General features: G+C 45.0%; 1 pseudogene; it reads left to right on the top strand.

Moving 5' to 3' along the window:
- The first annotated feature begins 581 nt into the window (after nt 1-581).
- On the top strand, nt 582-17,867 carry LOC139280307 (uncharacterized; annotated as a pseudogene).
- Nucleotides 17,868-23,039: the final 5,172 nt, after the last annotated feature.

Below are 23,039 nucleotides of genomic sequence, written 5' to 3'. Positions count from 1 at the left end.
ACACAAAAAAAATTGGGGCAGGTGTCTTAGTCTGAAATTGTTGAACTCGATGTTGAGTCCAGAAGGCTGTAAAGTACCTAAATGAAAGATGAGATGCTGTTTCTCGAGTTTACGTTGAGCTTCGTTGGAACAGTGTAAAAGGCCGAGGACAGAGAAATCAGAGTGGGAGTGGAGAGGAGAATTAAAGTGACAGGCGACCGGAAGCTCGGGGTCACACTTACGGACTGAACAGAGGTGTTCTGCAAATCTATCACCCAATCTGTGTTTGGTCTCCCCAGTGTAAAGGAGACCACATCGTGAGCTGTGAATACAGTATACTAAATTGCAAGAAGTACAAGTAAATCGCTGCTTCACCTGGAAGGAGTATTTGGGGCCCTGGACAGTGGGAAGGGATGAGGTAAAAGGGCAGGTGTTGCATCTGCTGCGCTTGCACGGGAAGGTGCCGTGTGAAGGGGAGGAGGTGCTGGGGGTGACTGCGGAATGGACCAGGCTGTCGCGGAGGAAGCGGTCCCTTCGGAATGCTGAAAGGGGAGAGGAGAGTTGATATTATTGGTGGTGGGGTCACACTGGAGGTGGCGGAAATGGCGGAGGATGATCTGTTGAATGTGATGGCTGGTGGGGTGAAAGGTGAGGACAAGGGGAACCCGATTATGGTTCTCAGAGGGATGGGAAGGGTGAGAGCAGAAGTGCGGGAAATAGAACAGACACGGTCGACGGCCATGTCAACCACGGTAGAGGAGAATCCTCTGTTGAGAGAAAAGGAAGACATATCGGAAGCATTAATATTGAAGGTGGCATCGCCAGAGCAGATGCGACGGAGACAGAAAAACTGGGAGAATGAAATGGAGTCCTTACAGGATGCGGGGTGGGAGGAAGTGTAGTCCAGGTAGCTGTGGGAGCTAATAGTGGATATTGGTCGATAGCCTATCCTCAGAAATGGAGACAGAGAAGTTAAGGAAGGGAAGAGTCGGAGATGGACCATGTGAAGGTGAGGGAAGGGTGGAAATGGATGCAAAGTGAATGAAATTTTCTAGTTCAGGGCGAGAGCAGGAAATGGCACCGATACAATCATCAATGTACCGGAAAAAGAGGTGAGGGAAGGGACCCAAGTAGGACTGGAACAAAGAACGTTCCACCTATCCCACGAAAAGGCAGGCATAGCTAGGACCCATGCAGGTTACCATAGCAACACCTTTAATTTGGAGGAAGTGAGTGGAGTTAAAGGAGAAGTTGTTCAATGTGAGAACAAGTTCAGCCAGGTGGAGGAGGATGGTGGGGGATGGGGACTGGTTGGGCCTCTGCTCGAGGAAGAAGTGGAGTGCCCTCAGGCCATCCTGGTGGGGGATAGAAGTGTAGAGGGATTGGATGTCCATGGTGAAAAGGAGACGGTTGGGGCCAGGAAACTGGAAATTGTTAAAGTGACGGAGGGCATCGGAAGAGTCGCAGATGTCGGTGGGAAGAGACTGGACAAGGCGAAAAAAATAGAGTTGATTTAGGAAGAAACCAGTTCCATGGGGCAAGAACAGGCTGAAACGATGGGTCTACCAGGGTAGTCCTGTTTGTGGATCTTGGGAAGGAGGTAGAAGTGGGCTGTGCGGGGTTGGGGATCTATGAGTTTGGGCAGCTGTGGAGTGAAGATCTCCAGAGGAGATGAGGTCAGTGACGGTCTAGGAAATTATGGCTTGATGTTCAGTAGTGGGGTCATAGTCCAGGGAACGGTTTCAGCCAACTTTCGAAGTGCTGTCACTGTTTTTATGTCGGCAAATGTCCCTCTCAATTTGCACAGGGCAAACTCCCACAAACAGCAGATAAGATAAATGGCTATTCAATTTGTGTTTGACGGTGCCAGTTGAGGAAGAAGTGTTGGCCGGGACACCAGAAGAATTCCCTGACCTTCTTTGAATAATACTGTGGGCTCTTTTAAGCCCATCTGAATCAGCTGATAAAGCGCAAGAAATTGACAGGAAGAATTCCTCTGGTCGCTGTAAGGATAATCCCATGATCCTGTGCCCTCAGCAGGGCTGCGGTGCCGTAGCATTATACCTGATCCACCCTGTCTGTGAGCACAGTTCCTGTCAGGAGTATGGAGTCCCAGAATTAACATGCACTTGCAGTGAGATTGTCAATACATCCCTGGTGATTTTCTCTGTTCTGTATTTCTAATGCAATCATCATGTTTCTGGTTACATCGCGACCAAAAGAATCCTTCCCTCTAAATTTCTTCATCACCAAGATGGAGACCATCCATTCACCTGCCTCTGCTGCTTCACCCCCTTCCATTTGCCCAGTGAGCACAACCTCCATAAGTCACCCCACCAACCCGCCCCCCCCCCCAGTCTTGAACCCTCATCTCTCTCTCTCTTTCGGTTCTCCCCCATCTCTCCCAGCCCTCCCTCCGCCATCATAGCCCCCAGAACAAGCTCCCACAGCTAGACAGACCCTACGGCTAATTTCTAAAGTTACAGGCTCGCAGCATCTGCTGAATCCTGACAGGCAACCACTGCTGCATCAACCTAATGCAATAACATAGGAACATAGGAATCGCTAGATGAAAAAAGACCACGGTCCATCGAGTTCGCCTTCTAACATTCTGGTTGTCGCATGATACAATGATAATGGAGTTGTTGTCTAATTGTAGCAATCAATCTCTAATCTCTAACTTAAGCAGGCACACATGCATGCACGCATGTGCACACCTACCTGTTGTGCATGAGCCCTGGGAAAACCTTGACAAGGAATGATCCCAGGCCAGTCAGTGAACACCCCCCCCACCCACCCCCAACCTAATATACAGAATGGTTAACTATCTAAGACCTTGGCTATTTTTAACTGCAAGTAACCTGGATGATAGCATGTCCTCTGTTTCAAAACCCCCCCAAAAGTGCGTAGGTTCTGGTACAATTTTTTTTTTTAAAAAGAACACTGAACTTGACATCCTGAAATAACATGCTGATAGAAAAATGAAAATTCCAGAATATGAAAAGAGCACATTGCAGCAGGTAAATGGTGGGGGGTGGGGGCGGTCATGTTCCAATTAATGGGTAAATCTAAGCTACAATTTAGAATTTTGTTACCTGTATTGAGTTTGACTCCTTGAGAGTTCACAGACTGTTTTCAGCAACGTGAATATGTCAAGTTTGAATTTAATGTAAATCCGTGCAATAGATCATGATTTTTTTTACAATCTCCATGGGGAGTCCTTCAACACACTGTCAAGGATCTGACTATAGGAAGGAATCAACAGGCAGCATTTATCATGCTGGTAATACTGCGCTTGGGTATGGAAGTTGTCATGTAAGTAACCACAATGTAACACCACTGTATTACTGTATACACTTAACCTAGATGCACACCTTGACCACAAGGGTTGAACTTGTGGGAGACACTCCTTATCTGATCACACAGGTATAAAAAGGTAGGTCCCACGCAGGGTCATCGTCTTTGGAGTCCTGTGAATAAAGAGTTAAGGTCACAGAGTGACCTTGTCCCCAGAATGTGCCTCGTGTGGTTTCATACTGTAGAGTAAGGAGTTTACATGGGCGACAAGAAACGGGAATTCACGACCCATGAGAATGGCCACCGGTAGCACAGAGGAATGGTACTGTCTTGGGGAAGGCTGGGACGATTTTGTCGAGAGGCTTCAGCAAAGCTTCGTTACAAAAGAATGGCTGGGGGATGCAGCGGCCGACAAGCGAAGGGCTCATCTTTTGACCAGCTGAGGACCAAAGACTTACGCGCTCATGAAGGATTTACTAGCACCCAAAAAGCCGCCGGACAAAACCTTTGAAGAACTTAGCAAATTGATCGGGGAGCACCTCAAACCGGCGAGTAGCATATATATGGCCCGACACAGATTCTACACCCACCGACGTCGTGAAGGACAGAGCATACCGGTCTTAGCGGACCTCCGGCGTTTGGCCAGCCTCTGTAAGTTCACAGACGCCTGCAGGGGGGAGATGCTAAGGGATTTCTTTATCGAGGGCATTGGTCATGTGGGAATTTTCCACAAATTAATTGAGACCAAGGATTTGACCTTGGACGCGGCGGCGTTGATAGCTCAAACTTTCATGGCTGGGGAGAAAGAGACGAAAATAATATACGGGCACAATTCTGCCTCTAACACGGCGATGGATCAGGGAGTTAACATCATTAATGCGACTCAGAGCCCCGCAGGCAGGCAGGGGCAGTCAGACATTCCCAGGCAGCAATAGACCCCAGAGTAGGACTTCAACAGAGACAATGGCAGGCTGAACGGACATTCACGCCATCACAGTGGACAATGTGGCCCGGGATGGGGCCATTGACACCCACTAATAGGGTACTTAAGAGCAGTCAAAGGGACAGTCGGTGCGGAATGCCTGGCCATAGTCCCTTTGTTCCCAACAATGGAAACTTTAACTCATGCTGGAGGTGTGGGGGAAAACACTCAGCTAGATCTTGCAGTTTTCAACAGTTTGTCTGCAGGAACAACAATCTCAGTGGCCACTTAGCTCGAATGTGCAGAAAGCCCGCAACCAGACTAATATATGAGGCGGATGGACCAGAAGAGGGTCTTTGAGGCAGGATGACTTTTGGGGAAAATCAATGGACGCCGAGGTGCAGCGGGTCCATGTGGCGAATATTACAGTTCATACACCAAAACGGCACCAATGATGATGAGGGTTTTATTAAACGGTATCCCAGTATGCATGGAGCTGGACACTGGGTCACTCAGGGGCATTCAGCAATTTGAGAAGCTATGGCCACTTAAAGCCAGTAGACCCAAATTAACATGTATTGAGACACAATTACAGACTTACACTAAAGAAATCATTCCGGTGCTAGACAGTGCAATGTTGGCTGTCACACACAATGGATTAGTGAATCGGCTGCTGCTCTAGATTGTCCCGGGCAATGGTCCCGCACTGTTGGGGAGGAGCTGGTTAGCCGAGATGAACTGGAAATGAGGGTATGTTAACGCAATGTCATCTGTGGAGCGAAGTTCATGCTCACAAGTCCTACAACAATTCGATTCACTATTCTAACCTGGTGTCGGGACTTTCAAAGGCACTAAAGTAGTGATACACATCACCCCGGACTCCAGGCCAGTGCACCACAAAGCCAGAGCGGTGCCGTATGTGATGCGGGAAAAAGTCGAGAGAGAATTGGACTGGCTGTTGAGAGAGGGCATCATCTCGCCTGTTGAATTCAGCGACTGGGCAAGCCCCATCGTTCCCATCCTAAAAGTGGATGGCTCTGTCAGGGTCTGTGGTGACTACAAGGCCACCATCAATCGGGAGTCTCTACAAGATCAAGACCCCTCCCGAAAGTGGAGGACCTCTTTGCCACGCTGGCAGGTGGCAAGCTGTTCACCAAGTTGGACCAGCCTATATGACCCAGGAACTGGCCACCATCACCACGCACAAGGGACTGTTCGTTTATAACAGGTGCCCGTTTGGCATTCGATCAGCGGCCGCAATTTTTCAAAGAAACATGGAAATCCTGCTTAAATTCATTCCTGGAACGATCGTATTCCAAGACGACATCCTCATCACGGGTTGAGAGATCGAGGAACACCTCCACAACCTGGAAGAGGTGCTACGCGACTGGACCGGGTAGGCCTGCGACTCAAGAAGTCTAAATGTGTATTCTTAGCTCCTGAGGTTGAGTTTCTGGGCAGGAGGGTTGCTGCAGATGGGATTCGGCCCACCGAATCCAAAATAGAGGCGATTCGACGAGCACCCAGGCCCTGCAACACATCGGAGTTGCGTTCATTCCTGGGACTCTTGAACTATTTCGGGAACTTTCTGCCAAACTTGAGCACGTTGTTGGAGCCGCTACACGTGCTCCTGCGTAAGGGTCGTGATTGGTTTTGGGGGGACTGTCAGGAATGGGCTTTTGATCGGGCGTGAAACCTACTTTGTTCAAACAAGTTGTTGACCCTGTACGACCCCTGTAAAAAATTGATTCTGACATGTGATGCATCGTCCTATGGGGTTAGGTGTGTGTTGCAGCAGGGCAATGCTGAGGGTCAGCTACAACCTGCCTCCAGGTCGCTCTCTCAAGCAGAATGGCTATATGGGATAGTCGAGAAGGAAACGCTTGCCTGTGTCTATGGTGTAAAAAAAATGCATCAGTACCTCTTTGGTCGGAAGTTTGAATTAGAAACGGACCACAAGCCATTAACATCCCTGTTGTCAGACAGCAAGGCTATCAATGCCAACATATCTGCTCGCATACAGCGATGGGCTCTCACGCTGGCTGCTTATGACTACACCATCTGACACCAGCTGGGCACTGAAAATTGCGCTGACGCGCTCAGCAGGCTTCCACTGGCCACCACTGAGGGGGCAGCGGAGCAAAGCGCCGAGATGGTCATGGCTGTCGATGCCTTTGACAGCGCAGGCTCCCCCATCACAGCCTGCCAGATCAAAATCTGGACAAACAGAGATCCCCTCCTATTCCTGATTAAGAAATGTGTCCTGACTGGGAATTGGGCGCCCGCACACGGAGCATGCCCTGAGGAGGTCAGACCGTTCCACAGACGGTTGGATGAGTCCTCCATTCAAGCCGACTGCCTACTATGGGGCAGCCGGGTAGTTATGCCCCAGAAGGGCACGGAGGCATTCATCAGGGAACTCCACAGCGAGCACCCAGGCATTGTGCTGATGAAGGCCATTGCCCGGTCACACGTTTGGTGGCCTGGAATTGATTCAGACCTGGAACACTGTGTTTGCAGGTACACGACGTGAGCCCAGCTGGGTAATGCCCCCAGGGAGGCCCTGCTCAGCCCGTGGCCCTGGCCCACCAGGCCATGGTCACGCATTCATATTGACTACGTGGGCCCGTTCATGGGAAAGATGTTCCTTATTGTGGTAGATGCGTATTCGAAATGGATCGAGTGCATCATTCTGAATTCATGCACGTCATCCACCACCGTGGAAAGCCTACGTGCGATCTTTGCAACCCATGGCTTGCCGGACATCCTGGTTAGTGATAATGGCCCATTTTTCACAAGCTACAAATTCCGAGAGTTTATGTTGGGTAATGGCATCAACCACATCAGGACTGCGCCGTTCAAGCCAGCCTCCAATGGCCAGGCGGAACGTGCGGTCCAAATCATGAAGCAAGGTATGCTCAGGATTCAAGGACCCTCCCTACAATGCCACCTATCACGTCTCCTGCTGGCCTATAGATCCCAACCGCACTCGCTCACGGGGGTCCTGCCCACAGAGCTATTAATGAAACGGACACTCAAAACTCGGTTGTCCCTCATTCACCTAGTCCTGACCGACATAGTTGAGGGCAAGCGTAAGTCACAAAACGAGTACCATGACCGTAATTCAAGGGCAAGATGCATAGAAATAAATGATCCTGTATTCGTCCTCAATCACGCCATGGGGCTCAAATGGCTTGAGGGCACTGTAATTGACAAAGAGGGGAATAGGGTCATCGTGGTAAAACTCAACAATGGTCAGATATGCCGTAAGCATCTGGACCAAGTAAAAAAAAGGTTCAGCATCGACACGGAGGAACCTGAAGAAGACCATGAGATGGAGCTCACAGCACCGCCAGTGAACGAGCAACAAGAGCAATCAGAAGAATGCACAGTCCCTGCGGTCAGCCCGGACAGGCCGGAATTACCACAGGTGACAGACACTTACGTCAGTGTCCAACAACCAGAGTTCTAACTGCGGCGCTCCACGAGGGAGCATAGACCACCTGAAAGACTAAACCTATGATCCCAATAAGACTTTGGGGGAGAGGTGATGTCATGTATGTAACCACAATGTAACACCACTGTATTACTGTATACACTTAACCTAGATGCACACCTTGACCACAAGGGGTGAACTTGTGGGAGACACTCCTTACCTGATCACACAGGTATAAAAAGGGAGGTCCCATGCAGGGTCATCGTTTTTGGAGTCCTGAGAATAAAGAGTTCAGGTCACAGAGTGACCTTATCCCCAGAATGTGCCTCGTGTGGTTTCATACTGTAGAGTATTTTATAATAAGACTACAAACCCAATACAGAGACTTCCCTCTAGTCCTGTCACTTAGAAAAAAGAAAGAAAGACTTGCATTTATATAGCACCAATCACGACCACTGGATCTCTCAAAGCGCTTTACAGCCAATGGAATACTTTTGAAGTGTAGTTACTGTGGGAAACGCGGCAGCCAATTTGCGCACAAGCAAGCTCCCATGAACAGCAATGTGATAATGACCAGATAATCTGTTTTTGTTATGTTTATTGAGGGATAAATATTGTCCAGGACACCGGGGAGAACTCCTTCTTTGAAATAGTGCCATGAGATCTTTTATGACCACCTGAGAGAGCAGACAGGGCCTCGGTTTAACGTCTCATCCGAAAGAAAGCCCCTCCGACAATGCAGCACTCCCTCAGCACTGCACTGGAGTGTCAGCCTAGATTTATGTGCTCAAGTCCCTACAGTGGGACTTGAACCCACAATCTTCTGACTCAGAGGCAAGGGAGCTACCCTCTAAAACGCGATCTAGAAAGGACGCGAGTAAATTATTGGCAGACAGCTTTAGCCAAGTCTTGACATATAACATTGTCCCCCTGTATCATGTGATAGGCCCCTTTTAAATCTTAGCGCCTCGATTGCCAGTTTAGGTCTGACCTGCGTTGCTCACACTCTGACCAGTTTCAAACGGGGGATGGAGGCCAGGAGGCCCACTAAAGATAGATTTGGAATAATTTATGTGGGGCCTAGAGGAGCACCTACAGCTCCTACAAAAATAACCTGGGACGCAAACGCACTGGTACCCCCACCCTCCACAATCGTGACCCCACTCCCCAGACATATTCAACGGTCTCAATCCCTTTGGCGCTCCTCAGCTCGCGGGCCCAATGGGACGGAGGCTGGTGACTCACATACGCGACCGCCTCTTCCCCACGGCTACGGGCAATCACCAAGAGTCAAAATCGAACACCGCAGAGTGATTAACATAAGCAATGGACTCCCGGACAGAATGGTGGAGGCAAATACCCTGCAATCATTTCAGAAACATTTAGGGGCTGCACCGAAAAGACAGGCAGAATGGTAAAGGAGGGTGGTAGCCCTGATAATAAAGGATGACATAAGGACAGTAGAGAGAAAGGATCTCAGCTTGGAAGATCAGGAAGTAGAATCAATATGGGGGGAGATAAGGAATAACAAGGGGCAGAAAACACTGGTAGGAGTAGTATTTCAGCCCCCTAACAGTAGCTGTACCATAGGACAGAATATTAATCAAGAAATAGTACGAGCTTGTAACAAAGGTAATGCAATAATTGTGGGGGACTTTAATCTTCGTTTGGACTGGACAAATCAAATTGCCTGGAGGTAATAGCCTGGAGGACGCGTTCATGGAATGCATTCAGGACAATTTCCTAGAACAATACTTCATGGAACCAACCATAGAACAGGTTATTTTAGAATTTATTTTGTGTAATGAGACAGGGTTAATTTGCAATCTCATAGTAAAGGATCCTCTGGGGCAGAGTGATCAAAATGAGATAGAATTTCACATTACGTTTGAGAGTGACTTAGCTAAGTCTGAAACTAGAGTCTTAAATTTAAATAAAGCCAATTATATAGGTATGAAGGGTAAGTTGGCTAAAGTAGATTGGAAAAATAGATTAATAGGTATGGCAGTAGATAAGCAGTGGCTAGCATTTAAGGAGCTATTTCATCATTCTCAACAAAAATATATTCCATTGAGGAACATAAACTCCATGGGAAAAGTGATCCATCCAGGACTAACTAAAGAAGTTAAGGATAGCATTAGATTGCAAGAAGAAGCTTATAATGTTGCAAAGAATAATAGTAAGCCTGGGAGAGTTTCAGAAACCAACAAAGGATGACCAAAACATTGATACAAAGGGAAAAAATAGACTCTGAGAGAAAACTAGCAAGAAATATAAAAAAAAATTGTAAGAGCTTCTTCCAGTATGTAAAAAGGAAGAGAGTAGCAAAAGTAAATGTTGGTCCCTTAGAGGCTGAGACAGGAGAAATTATTATGGGGAATAAGTAAATAGCAGAAACGTTAAACAAATATGTTGTATCTGTCTTCACAGTAGAAGACACAAAAAGCAAACCTAAAATGGTGGGGAACAAAGGGTCTGATAAGGGTGAGGAACTTAATGTAATTAATGGCCCTGAATTTCCGGTTTGAGGCTTCCCCCGGGCAATTGCCTCCGACCTGAAACATATCTACAAAAGTACCTGGTGGTCTGGGAGTAGCCTACGATTCCAGTGGGGATGCCTTCTCTTCCCGTCCTCGAGGTTCCCACGCAGAATTTGCAGTCATGTGTGACTGCTCAGCCAATTAGGTACTGTATTCCACAGCTTTCTCATTAATATTAATGAGAACTCCGTATCTAGGAGTTCTCATTGCTATTAATGAGGAAAAAAAAACAAAGACATTAAACACATGTAATAAAAAATAAAAAATACACCTTACATAATTAAAATTAATTGATATTAAAGTTAATAAATACCTGAGAGTTTTTTTTTCAAGTTTTTTTAATTATGGTTAAAAATAAATGTAACGTAGTGGGTAGGGTTTTTAAAAATAACATGAGTTTTTAAAAAATTAATTTAATTATATTTTTGTATGTTTTTAAACTCTTATGCCTGTAAAAGTAGGCTATGTGCCTGCCTTTACCAGGCACAAGAATTTTGCTGGGCAAGATATGGGTAAATACTGCAATCTTGCCCTTGCAAATGTCCTGGCTCCCGATATACAGATGATCTGTCAAACTCCAGCTTGACAGATCGGAAAAGCCGGTTTTCAGCGCATGCGCATTGTGCACTGAAAACTGGCTTTTCCGATGCCTTCCCGGGTCCGTAGAAACTCCGTACGGGATTTCAGGGCCAATATAAGTCGAGAAAAAGTACTAGAGAACTAATGGGACTAAAAGCCAACAAATCCCCTGGACCTGACAGCCTACATCCTAGGATTCAAAAAAAAAAGCGTCTACAGAGATAGTGGATACATGGTTTTGATCTTCCAAAATTCCCTAGATTCTAGGACAAAATGTAACACCACTATTCAAGAAAAGAGGGAGAGAGAAAACAGGAAACTACAGGCCAGTTAGCCTGACATCAGTTGTTGGGAAAATACTGGAATCCATTGCTAACGAAGTAGTATCAGGGTACTTAGAAAATCATAACATGATTAGGCAGAGTCAACATGGTTTTATGAAAGGGAAATTGTATTTGAGGGTGTAACTAGCAGGATAGATAAAGGGGAACCAGTGGATGTAGTATATTTGGATTTCCAAAAGGCATTCAATAAGGTGCCACGTAAAAGATTATTACACAAGATAAGGGGGCTGAAATTCACTCCCGCCCGAAACAGGTCGCACCATCCGCTTTTGAAGTGATTTCTCCGCCGCGTCAGATGAGGTGGACTCTTTCGCGAAATTCAGCTCTTTGTCGTTTTTTTTTAAGTGCACCGGAAGTCAGTCATAATAGGGCGGTAAGTACTCTAGAGGGGCGGAAGTGAAGGTGGGACAGAGTCTCCGCCACTGTCAGTCAGCAGCGGAGTGGTGATGACGTCATGACATGTGTGCATCACCACATCTCTCCCCTTCACTTAAAGGAGGGAGAAGCAGCGATTCTTTAGGTTCGGTCCACTGGGCCACCAGGGAGGGCTTTGGCCGGGCCAGTGGTCTGGCATCCAAGAGGGGGTACCAATCTGCCTGTTGGTGGCCCAGCTGAACCTGGGTCACAATTGTCCGGCTTTGAGGTCGGCCAGCAAAAAAAATAAATGCCGGCTGTGGCAATGGGCCCTCGTCTTTAATGGTCGCTGTGTAGCCAAGTCCCACGCACAGAAGACAAGGTGCACCGACAGAAAAAGCTGTTTGGGGCACCGCTCGGCGGATCGAGGATTTTTACAGCTGAATTTGGCTGGAGGTGCGGGAGATCGGCGGTGTGCGCTTTGATCACGCACTTAGGACCAGTCGGCATCGATGGGGCGGAAGTGATGCCTGCCAGAAAAATCCCCGAGCTGAATTTTGACTCCGCCGCTTGACCCCGGCAGTAAGCAGCCTTTTTGGGGAGCTGAATTTTGGTCCCACGGGCTCATGGGGTTGAGGTAATGTATTAGCATGGATAGAGGATTGGTTAATGGACAGAAAACAGAGAGTAGGGATTAACCGGTCTTTTTCAGATTGGCAGGCTGTAACTAGTGGGGTATCGCAAGGACCAGTGCTGGGCGGGTCTCAGCTATTTACAATCTATATTAATGACCTAGATGAAGGGACCAACTGTAATGTATCCAAGTTTTCTGACGATATAAAGCCAGGTGGGACAATAAGCTGTGAGGATAATACAAGTCTGCAAAGAGATATAGATAGACTAAGTGAGTGGGCAGTAAGGTGTAGGGCCGGCACAACCATTAGGCGAACTAGGTTTTAACTGGATTATGCATTGAATATTGTGCAGGCTGCTAGGCCGGGAGTACTCCACTGAAGTGTCAAAAACATGCACTTATTTTCAGTATACGGTACTTCTTTGAAAATTGAAAACAACACCTTTTAATACATAAGTACCTATGGCAAATACCGGGGTTAGATCATTCCTATGACTTACCACTGACGGAATTGCCAGAAAAACTAAAGTGGTCACTGACTCGCTGCTGGAGGGCGTTTATACCTGTGATCTACAGACTAGTTCACGTTAAGTATTCCTGGGGATGGCGGCTGGGTTACCTGGATCCGTCACTGCCTGCACCTGCCCAGGTTTTTTGTGATCAAAGTTTCCGCCCCTTACCCTTCTCAACGGTCAGGAGGGGTCAATGGCACCACCACAGCGGGCCCTTTGATATTGACAATTGTCAGGTGACTCATGGTCAATAATGTTACTGACACGGCATTGCCAACACCACCTTATAACGTGATCAGGGTCAACCTGCAGTTGCACCATACACAGAGAAGTGTCAAATTCATCAGCGCCGACATGACAACGTAGTGTCATGGGTCGGGTGACAGGTCATATATAACAGGTCTGTTGCCAGCAAGTTACTTCGGTTTTGGGATTGACTCCATACTGACAAGTCAACTGAATTGGTGGATTTACGTCGTTAGACTTCAGGATTGGAAGACATAAGGTAAGAAACACTCAATTTATTTCAGTAATAAATGCTATGTTTTTCTATATGATGTGTAGAGGGTTAGGGTTGGAAGATATTCCAAATATTCCTCATACAATGAATTAAGCACCTCTCATCAGTTTCCATAAAACAAAGCCCCATCAATATCATATTATTAGTCATGGGCACGGGGGAACAAAAGGCTATATCCACTACTGGCTGGCCTCTTCCATTTCCTTATCGGTATAACAAAATAGAAAAATAAAACTGTGACTTTTTTTGTCCTGTTGAACAAAAAAGGGGGTTCGCACGAACCTGTCAAACCACCCCTGGTGTCCCCTCAATTAAATTTAAAGTTGAATGGGAAACGAATAATCAATTACCCTTTCTTGATATGTTGGTCAACAACAACAATGGGAATCCTTGCTCTACTGTTTATAAAAAAACTTACACACTGCAATTTGTGCAGAAAATCTTTCTATGTTCTCCGAAACCCTTCAGTTGATAAAAAAAAAACAATATTTGAGTATGTCCTACATTTCTTGTTTAGAATATGTCAGACCTTTGACTAAAGATTTTAATTTAGAAATTGCTTTTAAATATTAGTCCACGGTTAAAAGTAAATTAGTTAAGAATATGAATATTTTGGATTAAAAAATTAATAAGGTCTCCTATAATGCCTGGACTCATATTGTGTTCTTATATTTATTAACTTATAATATTATTATAACATTTATGATATACAATGCCGGCAGGTTAGCCACTGCATATTTTATACTTTCTCAGACTCATCCCAGAAGCATGTACAATATAGTACATAGTCCCTGAGGCATGTACAACATTTTATAAATGCCTCCGGGATGAATTTAGGACAGTGTACAATATTGTACATGAATCTGGGATGCCTCTGGAACAATGTACAATATTTCACATACCTCTGGGACAGTGTGCAATATTGTACATTGTCCCAGTGGTATGTATCATATTGTACAATATCAAAGAGTCATGTGCAATATTGCAAAGTGTCCCAGAGACATGTAAAATATTGTACATGCATATGGGACAATATACTATATTGCACACTGTCCCAGAGGCATGTGAAATATTTTACATGCCACTGACAGTCGTCCAGGACATTGTACGATATTACACTTGCCAATGGCTTAGAAAAATTCTAATGTAGGAATTTTAATGTTTTAGGTAAATGGTACCCATGGCAGATAGAAGGAAACCGTCTGGGACTCAGTATCGTAATTGGAAGGTGGAAAAGGAACACGAGCAAGCAAAGCAAGAGAGTTCCTTCCTGAAATATCTTCGCCTACAACATCGAGATGAAAACAGCTCACAACATCAAAATATCACTGAAGTCCAGGAAATACATTCACTTGCAGGCAGACGTGCTGAAACATAGAAACATAGAAACATAGAAAATAGGTGCAGGAGCAGGCCATTCAGCCCTTCTAGCCTGCACCGCCATTCAATGAGTTCATGGCTGAACATGAAACTTCAGTACCCCCTTCCTGCTTTCTCGCCATACCCCTTGATCCCCCGAGTAGTAAGGACTTCATCTAACTCCCTTTGAATATATTTAGTGAATTGGCCTCAACTACTTTCTGTGGTAGAGAATTCCACAGGTTCACCACTCTCTGGGTGAAGAAGTTTCTCCTCATCTCGGTCCTAAATGGCTTACCCCTTATCCTCAGACTGTGACCCCTGGTTCTGGACTTCCCCAACATTGGGAACATTCTTCCTGCATCTAACCTGTCTAAACCCGTCAGAATTTTAAACGTTTCTATGAGGTCCCCTCTCATTTTTCTGAACTCCAGTGAATACAATGAAGTTGTGGTAGACAAAGATTATCAGAGAACAAAACGAACACAAAAGAAAATCAACCTGGATGGAAATGTGAAAGATGATGACGAAGCAAATAAGTTAAACTATGGCGACCTGCAACATGGCCGAGGTGTGATGATCGTGTGCGACAAATTCTGGTGAAACATGGACCTGAACAACTTCAAGAATTCCATTTTCCTAAAGATGAAAATAAAAAAATTCTCTGCAAATCATTACAAGAGGAGACTTACCAATCAGTGGCTCCAGTACTCAGTGTGAAAGGACACCGTGTTTTGCTTCTGTTGCATGCTGTTCTTCAGTAAGTTGGTACATCACTTGCTGAGAAAGGCTCAAAGGATTGGAAAAACATATGTGCGAGTCTCTCTTCTCATGAAAAATGTAGTGAGCATTTGGAAAATTGCTAAAATTGGAAAAAACAAAAAACCATTGATGAGTAAAATTTACATAGGATCAAGCGAGAAGAAAAATATTGCCAATTAATATTGGAGCATTTGATTGCTTTAGTGGAGGCTCTCGGTGGACAAACTCTAGCATTCCGGGGGACAAATGAAAAATTATACAGTACTGATAATGGAAATTTCCTAAAGTTTGTTTGATCCACTCATGAACAAGCACCTGTGTAAAATAATTGACAGTAAAGCACATGTACATAATGTGCATTACATTGGAAAGGAAATACAGAACAAACTGATTCAACTCTTAACAAATGCTGTTAAGGAGAAAATCTTAGCAGCTGCACATTCTGCAAAATATTTTTCAATAGGTTTGGATTGTACACCAGATGTGAGTCATGTTGAGCAAAGGACAATGATCATTCGCTTTGTAGATGTGAAGTCTTTAGATATGGATAATGCTGAAGAATCCATAAAGGAGCATTTTGTGGGGTTTATACAGTTGAAAAAGACAACTGAAAGCCTTTTACAACAGCTTGAAGGAATGTCATTATCTGTTAAGAACTTACGTGACCAAGGCTATGACAATGAGAGCAATATGAAAGGTGAAGAAAATGGTGTACAGAAGAGAATAATAGACATTAATCCTCAGGTTTTTTTTGTTCCTTGCCATGCACACTCTCTGAATTTGGTGGTTTCTGATGCTGCTAGATGTTGTTTGGAGGCAACAATTTCTTTAACCTAGTATATATTTCTCAGGCTCAACACGCTGTTGGAAAGTTCTCCGGTGCCATGAGCCTACTCTAACTGTAAAACAGTTGAGTGAAACAAGATGGGAGAGTCGAATTGATGCTTTGAAACCTCTTCGCTATGAGCATGGCAATATCTATGATGCACTAATTGAAATTTCTGATGATTCTACCTTCACAGGCTCATCTGGCAATACTGCATGTACTGATGAAAAAGCTCTTGCAAATAACCTTTGCAAATTTAAATTTGTTGTTTCAATTATTTTGTGGTATAATATTCTTTTTGAGATCAACCTGACTAGTAAACAACTTCAGACAAAGGATTTTGACATACATTCTGCTACCCAACAACTGGAATACTGTTACTGCCGGAAATCCGTGGCCACACTAGTGGGGTGTTGCAGGGATCAGTACTGGGACCCCAACTATTTACAATCTATACTAACGACTTGGAAGAAGGGACTGAGTGTAACGTAGCCAAGTTTGCTGACAATACAAAGATGGGAGGAAAAGCAATGTGGGAGGACGACACAAAAAAATCTGCAAAAGGACATAGACAGGGTAAGTGAGTGGATAAAAATTGGGAAGATGGAGTATAATGTTGGAAAGTGTGAGGTCATGCACTTTGGCAGAAAAAAATCAGAGCAAGTTATTATTTAAATGGAGAAAGATTGCAAAGTGCTGCAGTACAGCGGGACCTGGGGGTACTTGTGCATGAAACACAAAAGGATAGTATGCAAGTGATCAGGAAGGCCAATGGTATCTTGGCCTTTATTGCAAAGAGGATGGAGTATAACAGCTATATAAGGTATTGGTGAGGCCACACCTGGAATACTGTGTGCAGTTTTGGTTTCCATATTTACGAAAGGATATACTTGCTTTGGAGGCAGTTCAGAGAAGGTTCACTAGGTTGATTCCGGGGATGAGGGGGTTGACTTATGAGGAAAGGTTGAGTAGGTTTGGCCTCTACTCATTGGAATTCAGAAGAATGAGAGGTGATCTTATTGAAACGTATAAGATTATGAGGAGGCTTGACAAGGTGGATGCAGAGAGGATGTTTCCACTGATGGGGGAGACTAGAACTAGAGGGCACAATCTTAGAATAAGGGGCCGCCCATTTAAAACAGAGATGAGGAGAAATTTCTTCTCTCAGAGGGTTGTAAATCTGTGGAATTCGCTGCCTCAGAGAGCTGTGGAAGCTGGGGCATTGAATAAATTTAAGACAGAAGTAGACAGTTTCTTCAACGATAAGGGGATAAGGGGTTATGGGGAAGTGGAGCTGAGTCCATGATCGGATCAGCCATGATCTTATTGAATGGCGGATCAGGCTCGAGGGGCCGTATGGCCTACTCCTGTTCCTACTTCTTATTTAAGAATGTTTTTGTGGACTGCAGGAGTGACAAAGGGTTTGAAGAGACACTGGTAGATGCTCGTGAATTTGCTGGAAGAGTTAGAGGTGCCAACAGACTTTGAACCAGAACCAGTACACATTCGAAGAAAGAAGAAGCAGTTTATATGTGAAGCAGAAGATGAGCCAGTTCATGACCCAAAACAAAAATTCAAAATAAGCTTCTATTTTGCTGTCCTCGACACTACAATACAGTCAGTTGAAGAATGATTTGAGCAGATACATAATTCTGTGTTTGGTTTCCTCTACAATATCTACAGTTTACAAAATAACACATAATGGAACATTGCGTGAAACTAGAGTCAGCTTTGCAGCATGGAAACTCCCAAGATATTGATGCTGGAGATTTGTGTAGTGAATTACAGGCTATTGCACGGTGATTAGCAAAGCATCTTCCACCTCAAGATGTATTGAAATTAGTTTGTGAATATCAACTGACAGACTGTGTTCCCAACATTTTCATTGCTCTCCGCATTTTTTTGACTCTTCCAGTTTCTGTTGACAATGGGGAGCGTAGTTTTTCAAAGCTGAAATTGATCAAAACATACCTTAGTTCTTCGATGCTGCAAGAGGGCTGTTGGAATGGCCACTGTGTCAATAGAGCAGGAAATTGCAGAAAAACTTGAGCTTAAAGAACTTATTTCTAAATTTGCAAAACTAAAAGCACAAGGGGTAAAGTTCTAATTTTTTACACAATCGTTGCAAGAAAAATGTCATATTGAGCAGCCCAGCCCGTCCGTCTTACTCTTTACACTTCAATAACTCGGAAACTATTAAAGGTAGAGGTATGTCGTTTAACATTGAATTGAATTGTTAATATTTGTTCTGCTGTTTTACTGGCTTTACTAGGATTTACTTTTATTTGTATGTCTTATATGATAAATTATATTAGACTTGATGTAGTGTAATTTATGTTCTAGGGTTATTTGTAAGGAGATAAAACTTGAGTAAGAAGCATAAGAGAATTAGAAGATTCTGAGGAATCGGGAGTTCCTCTGCCTTATGGTATGGATTGTAATATTGATTGATTATGTAAAACTCGCTTGTATATGTAAAGCATGCTTATACACTCGCTTACATTGGGTTAAGAAGAGGGAGGCAGCAATGCCTGATGGTTAATGAACCATCTGAAGTAGCCAACACTGCATTGACCCTTAGCACAAAAAATAGAAGATGTAAACATACACTCAGTACTGAAACACAAGGGCAGTGGAGAATCAACTTCCTAGAAAGGTACCATACCCTGGGAAGCAAGGGCAATCAGTCATGAGAAACTGAGGCAAAGTTGAACACATTCCAGAAGGGTGACACCATGGAAGATAGACAGGTGGGGGAGAGCCACTCGGAACCAGTCAGAGCAGTAGGCCAATCGGTGATTTTGTAGGAGGGTCACACACCTCGGGAAATTGTATAACTGTAATTGTAAAACCTTTGTTCTGGGACGTGCTCATCGGAACATTTCCCGAGCATGTTCAAATAACAGAACCGGTGAACCGAAGTTTTCGTCCGAGTGAATCCATGGTCGCTATACAGAGGGCAGGTGTCGACTCCTTATATCAAGGAGTCCACCTCGAGGAAGAGAAGTCTTCCTTTTACCCCAACATTATTGAAAAGCGTGGAACATTTAATAAATTGTGTAACGTTTACCATCATTTTGTTTATGTAGAGTGAAAATAAACCAGTACATGTAAAACATCTTGCAATGTTTTTTCCTTTATATTGGAATTGGTTGAGGTGGAGGCGATTGGCGGGGCACCGGGTGAACTAGGGCGCCAATTACCCTTGCGCCGGCCCTAGTAAGGTGGCAGATGGAGTATAATGTGGGGAAATGTGAGGTTATTCACTTTGGAAGGCAGAATAGAAAAACAGAATCTTTTTTAAATGGTGAGAAACTTTTAAATGTTGGTGTTCAGAGGGGTTTGGGTGTCCTCATACAGGAAACACAGAAAGCTAGCATGCAGATACAGCAAGCAATAAGGAAGGCAAATGGCATGTTGTCCTTTATTGCAAGGGGGTTAGAGTACAAGAGTAAGGAAGTCTTGCTACAATTGTAACAGGGCCTTGAGACTACACCTGGAGTACTGTGCACAGTTTTGGTCTCCTTATCTAAGGAAGGATATACTTGCCTTGGAGGCAGTACAACAGAGGATCACTAGATTGATTCCTGGGATGAGGGCTGTCTTATGATGAGAGATTGTGTAGAATGGGCCTATACACTCAGGAGTTTAGAAAAATGAGAGGTGATCTCATTGAAACATACAGATTTCTGAAGGGGATTAACAGGGTAGATGCTGAGAGGTTGTTTCCCCTGGCTGGAATGTCTAGAACTAGGGGGCACAGTCTCAGGATAAGGGGTAGGCCATTTAAGACAGTGATGAAGAGGAATTTCTTCACTCAGAGGGTTGTGAATCTTTGGAATTCTTTACCCCAGAGGGCTGTGGATGCTGAGTCTGAGTATAGTGAAGGCTGAAATAGATAGATTTTTGAAGTCTTGGGGAATCAAGGGATATGGAGATCGGGCGGGGAAGTGGAGTTGAGGTTGATGATCAGCCTTGGTCTTATTGAATGGCGGAGCAGGCTCGAGGGGCTGTAAAGTCTCCTCCTGCTCCTATTTCTTATGTTCTTATGAGGTGGGCCATAGGGACTTTCTGGCAAGGCAGACACATATTTTAAATTCACTTTGAAGCTTTATAAACGCCGAAATAATACTTGCTCTCAAATGCAACCACTTGTCTTTAAGTGCACACATACCTTTGAATTTGAGCTGTTAGCCAAATTTTTGCACCTCCCCCAATTTTGCATAGCTCTCTCTGTACAAGGCCAAAGCTGGGTAAAACAGCACTGAATCATTATTCAAATGAGCTGGCCCACCATATCCCAGGCAAGGAAGTGGAGCTGAATCCATGATCAGGTCAGCCATGATCTTATTGAATGGGGAGCAGACTCAAGGGACCCTATGGCCTACTCCTGCTCCTATGTTCTTATGTTATGTATTCCTTTGGTTCACTCTGCACCACCAGCAAGGCAGGGAAATATAAACTAAGCCAACGGTGTAAAATCAGCCCTATTGTGTTTCTATCCTAGTCCCCACAGCAATAACTATCACACAGACAGCCAAAAGCAGCTCAATCCAGTCATCTCGTTGACCTGGTTGAGATTGTTAAACAATTTCCTCTGCGCCAGTTCGATATAATTGTTAGCGTTGGACGCGAGCAGTCTTGCTGCGCTCAGTGGGGCTTCATTTGTTCGACATGAGGCGTGTAATTCTCCATTAATATGTTAGCAGAGATGACCCTTGAACAGCTGAGCAAAACTACTGAAGGACAAATTTTCAGTGGAGCATTTAAATTCCAACTTTTCACCCAATCCCTAATTAAAAGCATTAGTCATGCACTTGTATCTTATCATTAAAGTGCAAAAGTTGCTGAGAGAGCAGCTTAATTCCACGACAAATTAAGCACCAGAGTATTATGCAGCTCACTCAATACACAAGGCATTGCAGGTCCAAAGATTGCAGGAGATTATTCATCCGTTAACTCCAACCACTCATTAAATAGGTTCCTTTCAATAAGTTTTAAAGACCATAATAGCCTCATTAAGCATGGCCATGAGCAATAACCTATACGACCCGATATTGCATTAATGCCTACAGACACTCCAGTGGGACTTCAAAATGTGAAATATTAGAGTCAAAAATTATAATAAAAATAATGAGTATAATGAGTATAGGAGTCGAAATTGGGTCTCGCTGTTTTTGAGGCGGTGACACGGGCTGAGAGCTGATTTTAACGCCAGGCGGTAGGTGCCGCCTCAAACTGTGCAAAATTCAGTTTTACGACCCAAAGATGAGAGAGCAACGCTAAAAGTGGCATTGCACACTTACCCTCGGGCGCCTACGGAGCGGCATCTCAGGAGGCCGACCGAATTTCCCCATGGTCGGCTGACGCTTGCGAGTTGGGAAAAATGAAAAGAAAAGTTTCTGACAATTTCCCTCACCCACCCCACACTTCCCCACTGGTCCCATTAATACACAAATGCGAAAAAAAATAAACAGAACCACTTACCTTGATCCCTGGATGCTACCGCCCCGGAGATCCCCGATGTCCCGCCACCTTTCCCAGACTGGACGGACACCTGCCGGTAAGGCCACCGTACTCACCTAATTTCGCAGCCGTGGCGGCAAGGGGGCGCTGCACGCTCGATGGCATCACCACGTGGGTGGCGGCAGAGCGCGCATCGGTACGCCTTGGCACCGCCCCCCCCACCGCCCAACTAAATTTACCGTGAGCCGAGGAACCCGTCACCGCCAGCGGTAAGTACTTAGCTGCCCGTTAGCCAATCCTCTCCGGCGGAAACCGGTAGCATTAGAAACCGAATTTCGACCCTATGATGTCTTGGGCAGTCTGGTGGAAATTGATTATGGCCCGTTTTCAGTCCATGGTCGGCCTGAAATTGGGGCCTGGGCCTCATTTCAATGATCTGCTGGCCCACACAGGCAGCACGGCAAACAGAAAAATCCATATCGGGCCACTTCCCTCAACAACAGTGGCCCAAAGGGAGGTCTCTGAGGGAAGAGAAGCAACGGGTGAGGTGGCAAATCACGAATACCGTGGAGTCAGCAGAGCGCCCTGCTGCTTATCCTTGTGTTCAAATCACTCCATGGCCTCAACCCTCTCGATCTCTGTAATGTCCTCCAGCCCTACAACCCTTCGAGATCTCTGCACTCCTCCAATTCTGGTTTCTTGCGCACCCCCGATTTTCATCGCGCCACCATTGGTGGCCGTGTCTTCTGCTGCCTCGGCCCTAAGCCCTGGAATTCCCTCCGTAAACCTCTCTGTCTCCTTTAATATACTCCTTAAAGCCTACCTCTCTGACCAAGCTTTTGGTCACATATCCTAATATCTCCTTATGTGGCTCTGTCTGATAACGCTCCTGTGATGCACCCGGGGTAGTTTTACTATGCTTAAGGTGCTATATAAATGCAAGTTGTTGCTGTGGTTGTTGCTTCCCCTAGCCCCATAGCAATGGTTACTGATACTTTTGAAAATAACACTCATGTTTTTGTTTGACATGAAAATGTCCACTGAAGAATCCTAAACGGATCCTAAACAGATCGGCAACCAATTTCGGCGAGGGACCTACATAAGAACATAAGAGCATAAGAATTAGGAACAGGAGTAGGCCATCTAGACCCTCGAGCCTGCTCCGCCATTCAACAAGATCATGGCTGATCTGGCCGTGGACTCAGCTCCACTTACCCACCCGCTCCCCATAACTCTTAATTCCCTTATTGGTTAAAAATCTATCTATCTGTGACTTGAATACTTTCAATGAGCTAGCCTCAACTGCTTCCTTGGGCAGAGAATTCCACAGATTTACAACCCTCTGGGAGAAGAAATTCCTTCTCAACTCGGTTTTAAATTGGCTTTCCTGTATTTTGAGGCTGTGCCCCCTAGTTCTAGTCTCCCCGACCAGTGGAAACAACCTCTCTGCCTCTATCTTGTCTATCCCTTTCATTATTTTAAATGTTTCTATAAGATCACCCCTCATCC

The sequence above is a fragment of the Pristiophorus japonicus genome, chromosome 14, assembly GCF_044704955.1.
Source record: "Pristiophorus japonicus isolate sPriJap1 chromosome 14, sPriJap1.hap1, whole genome shotgun sequence".
Classification (NCBI taxonomy): Eukaryota; Metazoa; Chordata; class Chondrichthyes; family Pristiophoridae; genus Pristiophorus; species Pristiophorus japonicus.
The sequence above is the reverse complement of the archived record's forward strand: the minus strand, read 5'-3'. Positions and strand labels throughout refer to the sequence as shown.